The 16,166-nt window shown below is 46.0% G+C and overlaps 1 protein-coding gene, 1 long non-coding RNA gene and 1 pseudogene across 2 annotated transcripts in view; 1 reads left to right on the top strand and 2 right to left on the bottom strand.

The window, feature by feature from the left end:
• Positions 1-16,166, bottom strand: part of LOC134911720 (uncharacterized) — a 154,611-nt gene that overhangs the window by 117,993 nt on the left and 20,452 nt on the right. The window lies entirely within an intron of this gene.
• Positions 1-16,166, top strand: part of LOC134909370 (ZP domain-containing protein-like) — a 76,824-nt gene that overhangs the window by 47,380 nt on the left and 13,278 nt on the right. The gene's annotated exons all lie outside the window — the stretch shown is intronic.
• Positions 9,335-9,453, bottom strand: LOC134912264 (5S ribosomal RNA; annotated as a pseudogene).

The raw sequence follows: 16,166 nt of genomic DNA, 5'->3' as shown, positions 1-16,166 counted from the left end.
GTCACGCAGGATGTCCCTTCCAAAAAACCCTCCCCAATCAGCACATGACGCAAAGAAAAAAAGAGGCGCAATGAGGTAGCTGACTGTGTGAGTAAGATTAGCGACCCTAGTGGCCGACACAAACACCGGGCCCATTTAGGAGTGGCACTGCAGTGTCACGCAGGATGTCCCTTCCAAAAAACCCTCCCCAATCAGCACATGACGCAAAGAAAAAAAGAGGCGCAATGAGGTAGCTGACTGTGTGAGTAAGATTAGCGACCCTAGTGGCCGACACAAACACCGGGCCCATTTAGGAGTGGCACTGCAGTGTCACGCAGGATGTCCCTTCCAAAAAACCCTCCCCAATCAGCACATGACGCAAAGAAAAAAAGAGGCGCAATGAGGTAGCTGACTGTGTGAGTAAGATTAGCGACCCTAGTGGCCGACACAAACACCGGGCCCATTTAGGAGTGGCACTGCAGTGTCACGCAGGATGTCCCTTCCAAAAAACCCTCCCCAAACAGCACATGACGCAAAGAAAAATAAAAGAAAAAAGAGGTGCAAGATGGAATTGTCCTTGGGCCCTCCCACCCACCCTTATGTTGTATAAACAAAACAGGACATGCACACTTTAACCAACCCATCATTTCAGTGACAGGGTCTGCCACACGACTGTGACTGATATGACGGGTTGGTTTGGACACCCCCCAAAAAAGAAGCAATTAATCTCTCCTTGCACAAACTGGCTCTACAGAGGCAAGATGTCCACCTCATCATCACCCTCCGATATATCACCGTGTACATCCCCCTCCTCACAGATTATCAATTCGTCCCCACTGGAATCCACCATCTCAGCTCCCTGTGTACTTTGTGGAGGCAATTGCTGCTGGTCAATGTCTCCGCGGAGGAATTGATTATAATTCATTTTAATGAACATCATCTTCTCCACATTTTCTGGATGTAACCTCGTACGCCGATTGCTGACAAGGTGAGCGGCGGCACTAAACACTCTTTCGGAGTACACACTTGTGGGAGGGCAACTTAGGTAGAATAAAGCCAGTTTGTGCAATGGCCTCCAAATTGCCTCTTTTTCCTGCCAGTATAAGTATGGACTGTGTGACGTGCCTACTTGGATGCGGTCACTCATATAATCCTCCACCATTCTTTCAATGGTGAGAGAATCATATGCAGTGACAGTAGACGACATGTCCGTAATCGTTGTCAGGTCCTTCAGTCCGGACCAGATGTCAGCATCAGCAGTCGCTCCAGACTGCCCTGCATCACCGCCAGCGGGTGGGCTCGGAATTCTGAGCCTTTTCCTCGCACCCCCAGTTGCGGGAGAATGTGAAGGAGGAGATGTTGACAGGTCGCGTTCCGCTTGACTTGACAATTTTCTCACCAGCAGGTCTTTCAACCCCAGCAGACTTGTGTCTGCCGGAAAGAGAGATCCAAGGTAGGCTTTAAATCTAGGATCGAGCATGGTGGCCAAAATGTAGTGCTCTGATTTCAACAGATTGACCACCCGTGAATCCTTGTTAAGCGAATTAAGGGCTCCATCCACAAGTCCCACATGCCTAGCGGAATCGCTCCGTGTTAGCTCCTCCTTCAATGTCTCCAGCTTCTTCTGCAAAAGCCTGATGAGGGGAATGACCTGACTCAGGCTGGCAGTGTCTGAACTGACTTCACGTGTGGCAAGTTCAAAGGGCATCAGAACCTTGCACAACGTTGAAATCATTCTCCACTGCGCTTGAGACAGGTGCATTCCACCTCCTATATCGTGCTCAATTGTATAGGCTTGAATGGCCTTTTGCTGCTCCTCCAACCTCTGAAGCATATAGAGGGTTGAATTCCACCTCGTTACCACTTCTTGCTTCAGATGATGGCAGGGCAGGTTCAGTAGTTTTTGGTGGTGCTCCAGTCTTCTGTACGTGGTGCCTGTACGCCGAAAGTGTCCCGCAATTTTTCTGGCCACCGACAGCATCTCTTGCACGCCCCTGTCGTTTTTTAAATAATTCTGCACCACCAAATTCAAGGTATGTGCAAAACATGGGACGTGCTGGAATTTGCCCATATTTAATGCACACACAATATTGCTGGCGTTGTCCGATGCCACAAATCCACAGGAGAGTCCAATTGGGGTAAGCCATTCCGCGATGATCTTCCTCAGTTGCCGTAAGAGGTTTTCAGCTGTGTGCGTATTCTGGAAACCGGTGATACAAAGCGTAGCCTGCCTAGGAAAGAGTTGGCGTTTGCGAGATGCTGCTACTGGTGCCGCCGCTGCTGTTCTTGCGGCGGGAGTCCATACATCTACCCAGTGGGCTGTCACAGTCATATAGTCCTGACCCTGCCCTGCTCCACTTGTCCACATGTCCGTGGTTAAGTGGACATTGGGTACAACTGCATTTTTTAGGACACTGGTGAGTCTTTTTCTGACGTCCGTGTACATTCTCGGTATCGCCTGCCTAGAGAAGTGGAACCTAGATGGTATTTGGTAACGGGGGCACACTGCCTCAATAAATTGTCTAGTTCCCTGTGAACTAACGGCGGATACCGGACGCACGTCTAACACCAACATAGTTGTCAAGGCCTCAGTTATCCGCTTTGCAGCAGGATGACTGCTGTGATATTTCATCTTCCTCGCAAAGGACTGTTGAACAGTCAATTGCTTACTGGAAGTAGTACAAGTGGGCTTACGACTTCCCCTCTGGGATGACCATCGACTCCCAGCAGCAACAACAGCAGCGCCAGCAGCAGTAGGCGTTACACGCAAGGATGCATCGGAGGAATCCCAGGCAGGAGAGGACTCGTCAGAATTGCCAGTGACATTGCCTGCAGGACTATTGGCATTCCTGGGGAAGGAGGAAATTGACACTGAGGGAGTTGGTGGGGTGGTTTGCGTGAGCTTGGTTACAAGAGGAAGGGATTTACTGGTCAGTGGACTGCTTCCGCTGTCACCCAAAGTTTTTGAACTTGTCACTGACTTATTATGAATGCGCTGCAGGTGACGTATAAGGGAGGATGTTCCGAGGTGGTTAACGTCCTTACCCCTACTTATTACAGCTTGACAAAGGGAACACACGGCTTGACACCTGTTGTCCGCATTTCTGTTGAAATAGTTACACACCGAAGAGCTGATTTTTTTGGTATTTTCACCAGGCATGTCAACGGCCATATTCCTCACACGGACAACAGGTGTCTCCCCGGGTGCCTGACTTAAACAAACCACCTCATCATCAGAATCCTCCTGGTCAATTTCCTCCCCAGCGCCAGCAACACCCATATCCTCCTCATCCTGGTGTACTTCAACACTGACATCTTCAATCTGACTATCAGGAACTGGACTGCGGGTGCTCCTTCCAGCACTTGCAGGGGGCGTGCAAATGGTGGAAGGCGCATGCTCTTCACGTCCAGTGTTGGGAAGGTCAGGCATCGCAACCGACACAATTGGACTCTCCTTGTGGATTTGGGATTTCGAAGAACGCACAGTTCTTTGCGGTGCTACTGCTTTTGCCAGCTTGAGTCTTTTCATTTTTCTAGCGAGAGGCTGAGTGCCTCCATCCTCATGTGAAGCTGAACCACTAGCCATGAACATAGGCCAGGGCCTCAGCCGTTCCTTGCCACTCCGTGTGGTAAATGGCATATTGGCAAGTTTACGCTTCTCCTCCGACAATTTTATTTTAGGTTTTGGAGTCCTTTTTTTACTGATATTTGGTGTTTTGGATTTGACATGCTCTGTACTATGACATTGGGCATCGGCCTTGGCAGACGACGTTGCTGGTATTTCATCGTCTCGGCCATGACTAGTGGCAGCAGCTTCAGCACGAGGTGGAAGTGGATCTTGATCTTTCCCTAATTTTGGAACCTCAACATTTTTGTTCTCCATATTTTAATAGGCACAACTAAAAGGCACCTCAGGTAAACAATGGAGATGGATGGATACTAGTATACAATTATGGACGGACTGCCGAGTGCCGACACAGAGGTAGCTACAGCCGTGAACTACCGTACTGTGTCTGCTGCTAATATAGACTGGTTGATAAAGAGATGTAGTAGTATGTATGTATAAAGAAGAAAGAAAAAAAAACCACGGGTAGGTGGTATACAATTATGGACGGACTGCCCAGTGCCGACACAGAGGTAGCTACAGCCGTGGACTACCGTACTGTACTGTGTCTGCTGCTAATATAGACTGGTTGATAAAGAGATGTCGTAGTATGTATGTATGAAGAAGAAAGCAAAAAAAACCACGGGTAGGTGGTATACAATTATGGACGGACTGCCGAGTGCCGACACAGAGGTAGCCACAGCCGTGAACTACCGTACTGTACTGTGTCTGCTGCTAATATAGACTGGTTGATAAAGAGATGTCGTAGTATGTATGTATGAAGAAGAAAGAAAAAAAAACCACGGTTAGGTGGTATACAATTATGGACGGACTGCCGAGTGCCGACACAGAGGTAGCCACAGCCGTGAACTACCGTACTGTACTGTGTCTGCTGCTAATATAGACTGGTTGATAAAGAGATGTCGTAGTATGTATGTATGAAGAAGAAAGAAAAAAAAACCACGGTTAGGTGGTATACAATTATGGACGGACTGCCGAGTGCCGACACAGAGGTAGCCACAGCCGTGAACTACCGTACTGTACTGTGTCTGCTGCTAATATAGACTGGTTGATAAAGAGATGTCGTAGTATGTATGTATAAAGAAGAAAGAAAAAAAAACCACGGTTAGGTGGTATACAATTATGGACGGACTGCCGAGTGCCGACACAGAGGTAGCCACAGCCGTGAACTACCGTACTGTACTGTGTCTGCTGCTAATATAGACTGGTTGATAAAGAGATGTAGTAGTATGTATGTATAAAGAAGAAAGAAAAAAAACCACGGGTAGGTGGTATACAATTATGGATGGACTGCCGAGTGCCGACACAGAGGTAGCTACAGCCGTGAACTACCGTACTGTGTCTGCTGCGACTGGATGATAAATAATGATATAAAAAATATATATATATCACTACTGCAGCCGGACAGGTATATATATTATATAATGACGGACCTGCTGGACACTGTCTGTCAGCAGAATGAGTTTTTTATAGAATAAAAAAAAAAACACCACACAAGTGAAGTCACACGACGAGTGTTTAACTTTTTCAGGCAATCACAATATAGTATACTACTAACTATACTGGTGGTCAGTGTGGTCAGGTCACTGGTCAGTCACACTGGCAGTGGCACTCCTGCAGCAAAAGTGTGCACTGTTTAATTTTAATATAATATGTACTCCTGGCTCCTGCTATAACCTATAACTGGCACTGCAGTGCTCCCCAGTCTCCCCCACAATTATAAGCTGTGTGAGCTGAGCACAGTCAGATATATAATATATACATAGATGATGCAGCACACTGGGCTGAGCAGTGCACACAGATATGGTATGTGACTGTCTTGTACTCCTGGCTCCTGCTATAACCTATAACTGGCACTGCAGTGCTCCCCAGTCTCCCCCACAATTATAAGCTGTGTGAGCTGAGCACAGTCAGATATATAATATATACATAGATGATGCAGGCATGCAGCACACTGGGCTGAGCAGTGCACACAGATATGGTATGTGACTGAGTCACTGTGTGTACCGTTTTTTTCAGGCAGAGAACGGATATATTAAATAAAACAACTGCACTGCTGGTGGTCACTGTGGTCAGTCACTAAACTCTGCACTCTCTTCTACAGTATCAGCCTCAGGTCAATCTCTCTCTCTCTCTCCTAATCTAAATGGAGAGGACGCCAGCCACGTCCTCTCCCTATCAATCTCAATGCACGTGTGAAAATGGCGGCGACGCGCGGCTCCTTATATAGAATCCGAGTCTCGCGAGAATCCGACAGCGTCATGATGACGTTCGGGCGCGCTCGGGTTAACCGAGCAAGGCGGGAAGATCCGAGTCGCTCGGACCCGTGAAAAAAAACATGAAGTTCGTGCGGGTTCGGATTCAGAGAAACCGAACCCGCTCATCTCTAGTGCAAACACTGCTTTTCTTATACTTGAAGATGTTAAAGGAGAGGAAATGTGATGTTCTGACTATGATGAAATTAAGAGATTACTTTAGGTCTAAAGGATAACATAGACAAATGACAACTCTATCATTTAAACATCCGGTACAGTTCTGAAATGTGAAGTGCATCAAGCTATTATCTCCTATCTCTGTTGGTAGCTAATAGGAAAAAATATTTGTTATGGTAAGAACTTACCGTTGATAACGTTATTTCTCCTAAGTCCACAGGATAACAATGGGATATGATGACACGACAGCGGATTTGCACCAATCGGTCAAAGCTTTTGGCCTCCCAGCATGCAACGGGCCCGTCCATATATCCCGCCTCCTGGCTCAGGCAAATCAGTTGTTTTTTCAAAGCAGGAGCATCATAGAGAGCCCTAACCAGGTGAGAAGAACACACATGCACACCCTTCCGTACAAGAAAGAAGAGGTTAGTGAGTGAAAGGATCCTCAAATCAGGTGCGTCAGGGTGGGATCCCTGTGGATCATATGGACTTAGGAGAAATACCGTTATCAACGGTAAGTTCTTACCATAACGAAAATTTATCCGGCAGGGTCCACAGGTTATCCACAGGATAACATTGGGATGTCCCAAAGCAATTTAGTGGTGGGGACGCTCCTGATTGGACAGCAGAATCCTTCGCTCAAATTCAGTGTCCTGAGAGGCAAAGGTATCAAAGGCATAATGTCTAATGAATGTGTTAATGGAGACCATGTGGCTACCTAACACATCTATTCTGCTGAAACACCACGTTACGCTGCCCATAATGGACCTACCTTACAAGTAGAATGAGCAGAGACATTAGCAGGAACAGGGATATAAGCTTGAGAGTATGCTTCTGAAATTTTCATCCGAACCCACTTCGCCAGTGTCTGCTTATCAGCAGGCCATCCTCTCTTGTGAAATCCGTAGAAAACGAAGAGAGTGTCTATCTTTCTGATGGCACTGGTACGATCCACGTAGATCCTTAAGGCAAGGACAATGTCCAATGATGCATCTCCCGCAGAAAAGTCCGGCCCCTGGAAGACCAAGACTACATTTTCCTCATTAAGGTGGAATTTAGACACCACATTAGGAAGATACCCAGATTTGGTTCTAAAAGCCGCTCTATCTGGATAAAAAAAAAAATCAGAAATGGAGGGCGACATAACAATGCCCCTAAATCTGAAACTCTTCTAACTGAAGCAATAGCCAGTAGAACGAGAACTTTATCTGTCAACCATTTGAGATCCACTCTTTTTAGTGGTTCAAATGGGGCAACTTGAAGGGCCTTTAGGGCTAAACTTAAGTCCCAAGGTATTGTAGGAGGAACAAAGGAGGTGGAATGTGCAACATTCCCTGGAATGCAGGTTAGCAATTTTCTTTTGGAACTATACAGTCAATGCAGACACTTGTACTCTCAAGAAAGCCACCCATAAACCTTTATGCATTCCTGCCTGAAGGAATTCTAAGACTCTGGAAACTCTGAAAAACCAAGGGTCAGATTTTTGATCACTGCACCATTGAATATAGATTTGCCATATTTGGTGATAAATGCGAGCTGAGGAAAGTTTCCTTGCTCTGGGCATAGTTTGAATTACCTGTTGTGAGAATCCTCTTGCCTTCAGGATGGAAGTCTCAAAAGCCATGCAGTCAAAGACAGACAATCCAGGTGTTTGTAATAACCAGGACCCTGAGACAGTAGATCTGGATGTTGAAGGAGTAGGAATGGAGCATCCATAGACATCCTCTGCAGATCTGTATACCTATGTCTTCTAGACCAAGCCGGAGCTATTAGTATCACGGCGCCCTTACCTAGTCTTACCTTTCACTTCACCCTGGATCACAAGGCGATTGGTGGAAACACATGAGCCAGACAAAAGTTGACAAGTCATCCACAAAGGTCACTCTGGGATCCTTTTTTCTTGACCTGTATTCGGAAACTTTGTTGTTCTGATGGGACGCCATGAGATCTATCTGCGATAACCCCCATTATCTACCAAAGTTTGTAAGACCTTGGGGTATAAAGGACATTTATTTGCATGAATGACGTGTCGACTGAGAAAATCCTCTTCCCAGTTTAGGACTCCCGGAATGAATACCTTCTTCATTGTGTTTTGGCTGCGAGTTCCACCCTGATGGTTGAGGTATGCTACTGCCATTGCAATTTTCGAGCGGATTCTAACTGGTTTCATCAGAAGGATATTCTTTGTCTTAATAAATGTAATATATATATATATATGGCCCGAAGTTCCAATATATTTATTGGCAGGCAACTTTCTTCCTTGGTCCACTGCCCCTGGAAACAACTCCTTCCTGACACTTCTCCCCAGCCCTGCAGGGTGGCATCTATTGTCAAAGTTTCCCAATCTGATATCCAAAGCAGCCTCCCTTTGTCCAGATAGGATGTTTGTAACCACCAAGCTATAGACCTCCTAACTTCCAGAGAAAGAATATAATCTGCGTTTTTATTGTCAGATGAAAAACCTTTACACTTGGAAAGGATCAGACATTGCAGATGTATTGAGTATACTCCATCATGTCAAATGTCTACACCATCAAACTCATCACATGCATTACCACGTAAATGGATACCATTTGACTGTGTAGCAACTCCTGAATCCTTAAGTGAATTTTGGATATTTTGTTCAGAGATATAATTACTCTCTGTATACCCAATTCCAACACAGCCCCCACGTGAGTCATCCGTTGTGATGGAACCAGGGATGACTTTGCCCAATTTATGAGCCAGCCGTATCTCTGGAACAAGCTGTTGTCTGTTGCAAATGACACTGAAAAATTCTTGAGACTGTGCCAGGATTAATAAATCGTTGAGGTATGGATTTTTCCCCTGCTAACGGAGATAAGATGCCATCACCACCATAATTTTGGTGAATACTTTGGGAGCTGTGGTCAGTCCAGCTGGTAGGGCCTGAAACTGAAAATGATGCTAGCAAATCTGATATAGCGCTGATGGGATAGTGCTATAGGAACATGTAGATAAGCATCCTGGATATCCAGGGATACCATAAAATCCTCCTGCTCCATGGCCAAAATAATGGAACGTAAAGTCTCCATATGAAACCCGAGGCACCCAAATGTACTTGTTTAGCGCTCTGAGATTGAGTATGGGCCGGAATGACCCATTTGGCTTCTGGATTAAAAACAGGTTGGAATAAAAACCTTGTCCTCGTTGTACAGGAGGAATTGGAATTATCACTCCTGACTGAAGCAACTCCTGAACTGTCTCTTGCAAAGCCCCGGTCTTCATTTCCACTGAAGACGGGCTGGTACAAACTTTTAATAAGGGTTTTTCTTGAAAACACCTACAGCACCTGGTATTCCCAGGTGGTTTACCATCCAAGTACTAACCAGGACCAACACTGCTTAGCTTCCAAAATCAGATAAGATTGGGCATGTCCAGTGTTATGTGGCTATAGATCATAACCATGAGAAACCGTTTCTTGCACCCAGGCATCTGTAGTAGACTGCTGCCAGATCTGTGCAAATTGAAGAAGTCAGCCTCTCAACCAGGGTTCCCCCAGGTGGAGGCCCGCACCATCAGGCTGATGGCTTATCTTTAAATTTGAAAACCAGTCCTCTGGTAGTCCAATACCTTTTAGTCTTACCAGACTTGTTGGATTGGGACTGTTTGCCATTACCCTTTCCTTTTGCTTTTCCTTGATTCTGAAAGGAGCGAAAAGCTGGAACCTAGGCTTGAATTTAACTTCACTTTATTGGAGTTTGCTTCTGACTCCAAAATACTGTTTCATTCTTTACCAAAAAGAATATCTCCAGTAAACAAGGATAAGACTCCAGAACCTTCCTGGATTCTGAGTTAGCTTATCATGTACATAGTTAACCCGCTCTGTGAGCTGCTACTGCTGAAGCTGAAGCCTGAGAGGCAATTGCACCCAAATCCAGGGACGCTTATCGCAGCCTGTTTGATATGTGCAATATGGGATTTTTGCTCTCTAGATGCAATTGAAAGATCCTCCTTCAATGCATCAACACAGGCTGTCACTGCTTACGCCATCCAGGCTGAAGTCATGGCTGGTCTAATGATTGCCCAAGACAAGGAAAAAATGTTTTTTAGAAAACCATCGACTCTCCTATCCATGACATCATTTATTTATGTTGAAAGCAGAAGTAATGTAGATTTTCGCACCAATCTATGACATGCAAATCTACTTTGGGAGCCACCTCCCTTTTTTTAAACAGTCCCCAGCTGGACGAGGATAATTGGAATTCCATTTCTTGGAATTCTAACTTCTTACTGGGCGTAACCCAAACCTCTTGCATAATTTCCATCAGCTGTTTTGGGATGTTTAAACACAGTTACCGTCGTTTTTAACCCAGGCTCCGCTGACAGAATGGCTTACATAGCACTAATTAGCTCAGGTATGTCCACTGAGCTGAGACCTTCCTCTGAAGTGCAGTGAGTCCTCATCCTCCGACGATTCCTCATCTAAAACATATGTAGACTGTGAAGATGTTGTATCATGTCTATATGATTTACTAACCACCGGCCTTTCAGCCTCCTTTTGTTGATAGGCTGCCAGTTCCCGAGGTAGATAAACCTCAGAATGAATGTTGCATGTAAGGGTTAATAGGGTAACCTATCCCTGGTATAGGAACTGGCATTATCTGCTCAGCTATATTGGATAATGTCAGTGCAAAGTAGACCCAGAAGGTTCAACTAGAACCTGTGCTTGCCTCGGTTATTTAAGAGGCTTCGGTAACAGCGAAACATTTTGCACATAATCCCTTTTGAACCAGGTCCTGATAAGTTAACCCAGCTTCGCAATACAAACATGGAATGAGTGTTGGAGCTGCTGTGGAAAGTTTATTTTCCTCACGCTTGCCGCTTTTAGACATGATAAATAAATCACACATCTGTACAGTGTTACTACACAATTTGTGACTGTAATCACTTTAAAGTTTGTTAAAGTGACACACAATCCGACCCTACCCTGCTCTGCACCAGCATTGATACACAGAAAAACTGACAGAATTATAGTAAAGTCAGCAATCACACTAGCAATCAGTCACAGGTTATACATTAGTATAATAAGCAACATGAGCACATAATCAACTACAAATACATTTCAAGTATGTAGAAGAAAAATATTACTGCATTACCTCATATAGGATTTAACCGTATTTAGTAGCATAGCGAAAGAAAACAACAGTAATAGTTATCAGACTCATATGCATCAGGCACTTATCCAACTATTCGTACTCCAAGGTAGATAGAGACTTAGTGCTATATTACCCGACGCATTAGACTGGGATATAGGGAGACTCACCCTGCTTCCGGGATCAATCAATACATTAGCGAATGATGAGTGGATCCAGACGTTAATAGGGTACACACTCGCCCCGTGAACGTACAGTGAACACAGATGCCCAAGTGAACACTGACGCACCAGTCACACAGCCACCTATGCTGTGACCGGGTCCACTTAGATACACAGCGCCTCAGACGGAAGCGGGAAATCAGTTCATTGCGGGAGACTTGGAGGAAACTGGTCATGAACCGGGAGTAGGGACGACCAAGGAAGCATATTACTACCCACTACAGGGAATAGAGTGTCTGTAGCCTTGCGCTGCAAAAAGCTGCTGGTTTTTGATCTATGGAATAACCCTCTAAAATTCCAAAACAATATATCTATACACACAAAACGATAAAAAACTAGCGCTGTGATCGTTTTAATAATTTAGTTTAAAACATTCATAACTGGAGAATCCAGAAAACATGTAGCTTCATCCAGTTATGTCTTCAAACGGTCCCACGTTATTGAAAAGACACTTACATTAAAATTCAATCCCGCGTTCCTATAAAAGGTATCTTTTACACCCATAGACAGTGACTGTAGTTCGTGTCAAAGACAAAAACGCTGTAGGAATCACACTTATATTGACTTTCAGTCTCGCGTGCACTGAAAGGTTTCTTTTAGTCCCCCGCACAGTGTAGACAGAAGGCAGAAGGCAGAAAACTGGTGTACTTAAGAACCTCACAGATTTATTCATAAAAGCATCAAGAACATGGATACAGCAACAGAACGTCCCACAGTCAGAGGATGATCGTCACGGCATTTAACTTCAACGCGTTTCAAGAATTTCTTTCCCCTTTGTCAAGAAGGGGACAAGAAATCCTTTAAACGCGTTGGGTGTAAAAGATACCTTTATAGGAACGCGGGATTGAATTTAAATGTAAGTGTCTTTTCAATAACGTGGGACCGTTTGAAGACATAACTGGATGAAGCTACATGTTTTCTGGATTCTCCATTTATGAATGTTTTAATAATTTAGTTTAAAACAATCACAGCGCTAGTTTTTTATCGTTTTGTGTGTATAGATATATTACTACCCACTGCTGACATCAACCCTAAGGATCGCCGCTTCATATTACCCCTGGAGCCTATGATCCCTAGGGACTAGTGCTGGTGCACCCAAAACAGTGCAGCTGTGTCCGTGTTCCCCCTCTAAGCGGAACCGATGCCTTAAATTCTCCCTGTGCTCCGGCCACAGCTTGGTAACGTCTGCTGGACTTGCTAGTACATCCGACACAGACGCCCGTCGAAACAGCACTGTACTCGCGGGTTAGCATTGTCGCGACCCAGCGGGGAGTTGTTGGCGCAACTCTTTCTAAGGTATGTATAAGATGCTTTTTAGAAAGATCGCTCAAAAAAATTGTAATAAATAATAAATAAAAAAGCTTATGGCTGCTAAAAAAAAACAACAGCCCTCTTGACCATGGTCCGGCTCCTGCCGCACCAAGCAAAAAACTGATTTGCCTGAGCCAGGAGGCGGGATATATGGACAGGCCCATTGCATGCTGGGAGTCTGAAAGCTTTGACCGATTGGTGCAAATCCGCTGTCGCGTCATCATATCTCAATGTTATCCTGTGGATAACCTGTGGACCCTGCCAGAGAAAAATTGTTACGCACACCAGTGCTAACAGGAGTATACCGGTGTATGAACAGAGAGGGATGCGAAGCAAACGAACTCACAGACAGTATAATATAACATACACAGGAGGTGATGGAATAACTAATAAACACAAAGTGAACGGAGAAGCCCAAAGGCTCAGGAACTGGGTGTCTCCCTAGTGTCAGGAATGCTCAGATGGAATAGAGCGGACAATGAAGCGAGATGTAGTGATTTAACATGTGGAGCGCACGAAATTATGTTGCTAAGAGCAACAGAAAAAACCCCAAAGGGTTACCAACGGGTGTGGGAATAAACTCCTTGGTCAGAGATAGAAATATAGACACAAGGAGAGTATCCACAATCCTAACCCTCACTTGCAGGGCACAGGTTCAGCTTACTGCCACTAAACTGACACCTGGACGCCCTGCACAGTGAGGGAGGATTAAGCAAGCAGGTCTGAGAGTACAGCCGCAAACCTGCTGGGTTCACAGAATAGCAAAAGAACCCCAGCAGGTTAAACAACTGACTCCATTCTTACTGCTAGGTCTGGATTGGCAGAATGAAGTACCGAATCCCAAGGCCTATTCGCAGTAAGCAACAAGTAAATACAAAGTCACACAGTACTAGCTAACTCTCTGGAACTGACTAACAAACAAAGATTCAGCAGCATTTGCCTAGCCTGAGAGGATGGTTTATATAGCAGGTGCTGTCCACGCCCCACTCAGACCTCAGACTGAGCACAAAACCAGCGCCGGATTCCCTGCCGTGCACAGAGCCTGTAATCACTACACAGTAAAAACCCGGACCGGAGTATCAGCTGCGCTCAGGTTACTTCGCTAACACTTGCCTCCCGGTTGCCATGGCGACGTGGCAGCACAGAGCAGGAGATCCTAACAGTACCCCCCCTCTGATGAGGGGTCAAAGAACCCCTACCACCGGGTTTATCGGGGAACTGCGAGAAGAAAGAGCGTATCAGTCTGGGGGCATGAAGATCACAACTGCGCACCCACGACCGCTCCTCCGGGCCATACCCCTTCCAGTGCACCAAAAATGACAGCCGGCCCTGAACCATCTTGGAGTCAAGAACCCTTTCAACCACAAACTCCCTCTGACCCCGTATCAGAAGAGGAGAAGGTCTTCCACTGGAAGAAGGATTACTAACTGCCAGTTTTAAAAGGGAACAATTAAATGTTTTATTGATACCCAATGAACGGGGCAGATCTAACTGAAATGCCACCGGATTGATAACCCTGGTGATCTTATAAGGGCCGATGAACCGGGGGTCTAACTTATGAGATGGCTGTCTCAACTTCAAATTCTTGGTGGACAACCAGACGAAGTCTCCTAATTTGAAGCTGCAGGGTCTTCTCCGCTTATCAAAAACCCTTTTGGTCACTAATGACACAGACACAAGGGCTTTCTTCACTTTCCTCCAAATACCCCTAAGGGCCGAAACCACAGAGGAACCACCAGGCGTGGAATCCAGGGGGTCAAAAGAATTGGCCTTAGGATGATGCCCATACACACAAAGGAAGGGAGAGATCCCTGTAGCAGAGTGAGCCGCGTTGTTATAGGCAAACTCCGCCATGGACAGATGAGCAACCCAGTCAGTATGACACTTGGAAACATAACACCTGAGGAACTGCTCCAAGGACTGGTTCACCCTCTCAGTCTGCCCATTAGACTGTGGATGGTAGCCTGACGACAAGCTCACAGAAATCTGGAGATCAGAACAAAATGCCCTCCAGAATTTGGCCACAAACTGGGATCCACGGTCAGAGACCACATCAAGTGGCAACCCGTGGAGGCGCACAACATGCTGCATAAATAACTCAGACAGGCGTCTGGCCGATGGCAACCCAACCAGTGGAACGAAATGCGCCATCTTCGAAAATCTGTCAACGACAACCCAAATGGCTGTCATCCCCAAGGATTTGGGCAAGTCCACCACAAAATCCATGGAAATGTGGGTCCATGGCCTAGATGGAATAGAGAGTGGATGTAATGGGCCGACCGGAACCCCTCTAGGAGTTTTATTTCGGGCACAAACGTCACATGCCCGAACCCACTGATCCACATCCCTAGCCACCGAGGGCCACCACACCACCCTAGACAGCAACTTCCGAGTTCGGGCAATACCCGGATGCCCTGCCGATCTCTTGGCATGGAATTCCAGGAACACTCGCTGTCTTAACCTAGGAGGCACAAACAAGAGACCTACCGGAAGGTCTGGAGGAGCCTGCTCCTGTGCTCTAAGGACTAATGACAAGAGGTCCTGGGTAATGCCCACTTTAATACATGATGGGGACACAATGGGCAATGGCTCCTCGGTGGTCTCTTGGACTGGAGCAAAACTCCGCGAGAGCGCATCAGCCTTGATGTTTTTTGACCCAGGGCGATATGTTATCAAAAAATTAAAGTGAGCAAAAAACAAAGCCCATTGTGCCTGCCTGGCATTGAGCCGCTTCGCTGACTCTAAATATGCCAGATTCTTATGGTCGGTGAGAATTGAGACCACAAACTTAGCCCCCTCAAGCCAGTGTCTCCACTCCCCGAGTGCATCCTTTATAGCCAACAATTCCCGGTTACCCACATCATAATTCATCTCGGCAGACGAAAATTTACGGGAAAAGTAAGCACAGGGATGAAGGCGATTATCAGACACCCCCATCTGAGAGAGCACTGCCCCAATACCTATCTCAGAGGCATCAACTTCTACCACAAAAGGACGCTCTGGATCTGGGTGTCGCAGCACCTTGGCCGAGACAAATGCCCGAGATGGGCAAAGGCCGCTTTGGCCTCACAAGACCAGTGAGCAACATCCGCCCCTTTCTTAGTGAGTGCCACCAAGGGGGCCACTATAGACGAAAATCCAGCGATAAACCGTCTATAAAAATTCGCAAAGCCCAGAAAACGCTGAAGCGCCTTCAAACTAGTGGGCTGCACCCAATCCAGGACTGCCTGTACCGTTGAACCCTCCATTTGGAAACCTTCTGAGGAGATAATATACCCTAGAAATGCGATTTGCTGGACTTCAAATTCGCACTTCTCAAGCTTCGCCCCAAGCTGGTGGTCTCTGAGTTTCTGGAGGACTAAGCGTACATGCTTCCGATGTTCCTCCAGGGACTGGGAGAAGATTAGTATGTCATCTAGATAAACAACTAAGAATCTATCCAAATATTCCCTGAGCACATCGTTCATGAATTCCTGGAAGACTG

Source organism: Pseudophryne corroboree, chromosome 4, assembly GCF_028390025.1.
Source record: "Pseudophryne corroboree isolate aPseCor3 chromosome 4, aPseCor3.hap2, whole genome shotgun sequence".
Taxonomy (NCBI): Eukaryota; Metazoa; Chordata; class Amphibia; order Anura; family Myobatrachidae; genus Pseudophryne; species Pseudophryne corroboree.
The sequence above is the reverse complement of the archived record's forward strand: the minus strand, read 5'-3'. Positions and strand labels throughout refer to the sequence as shown.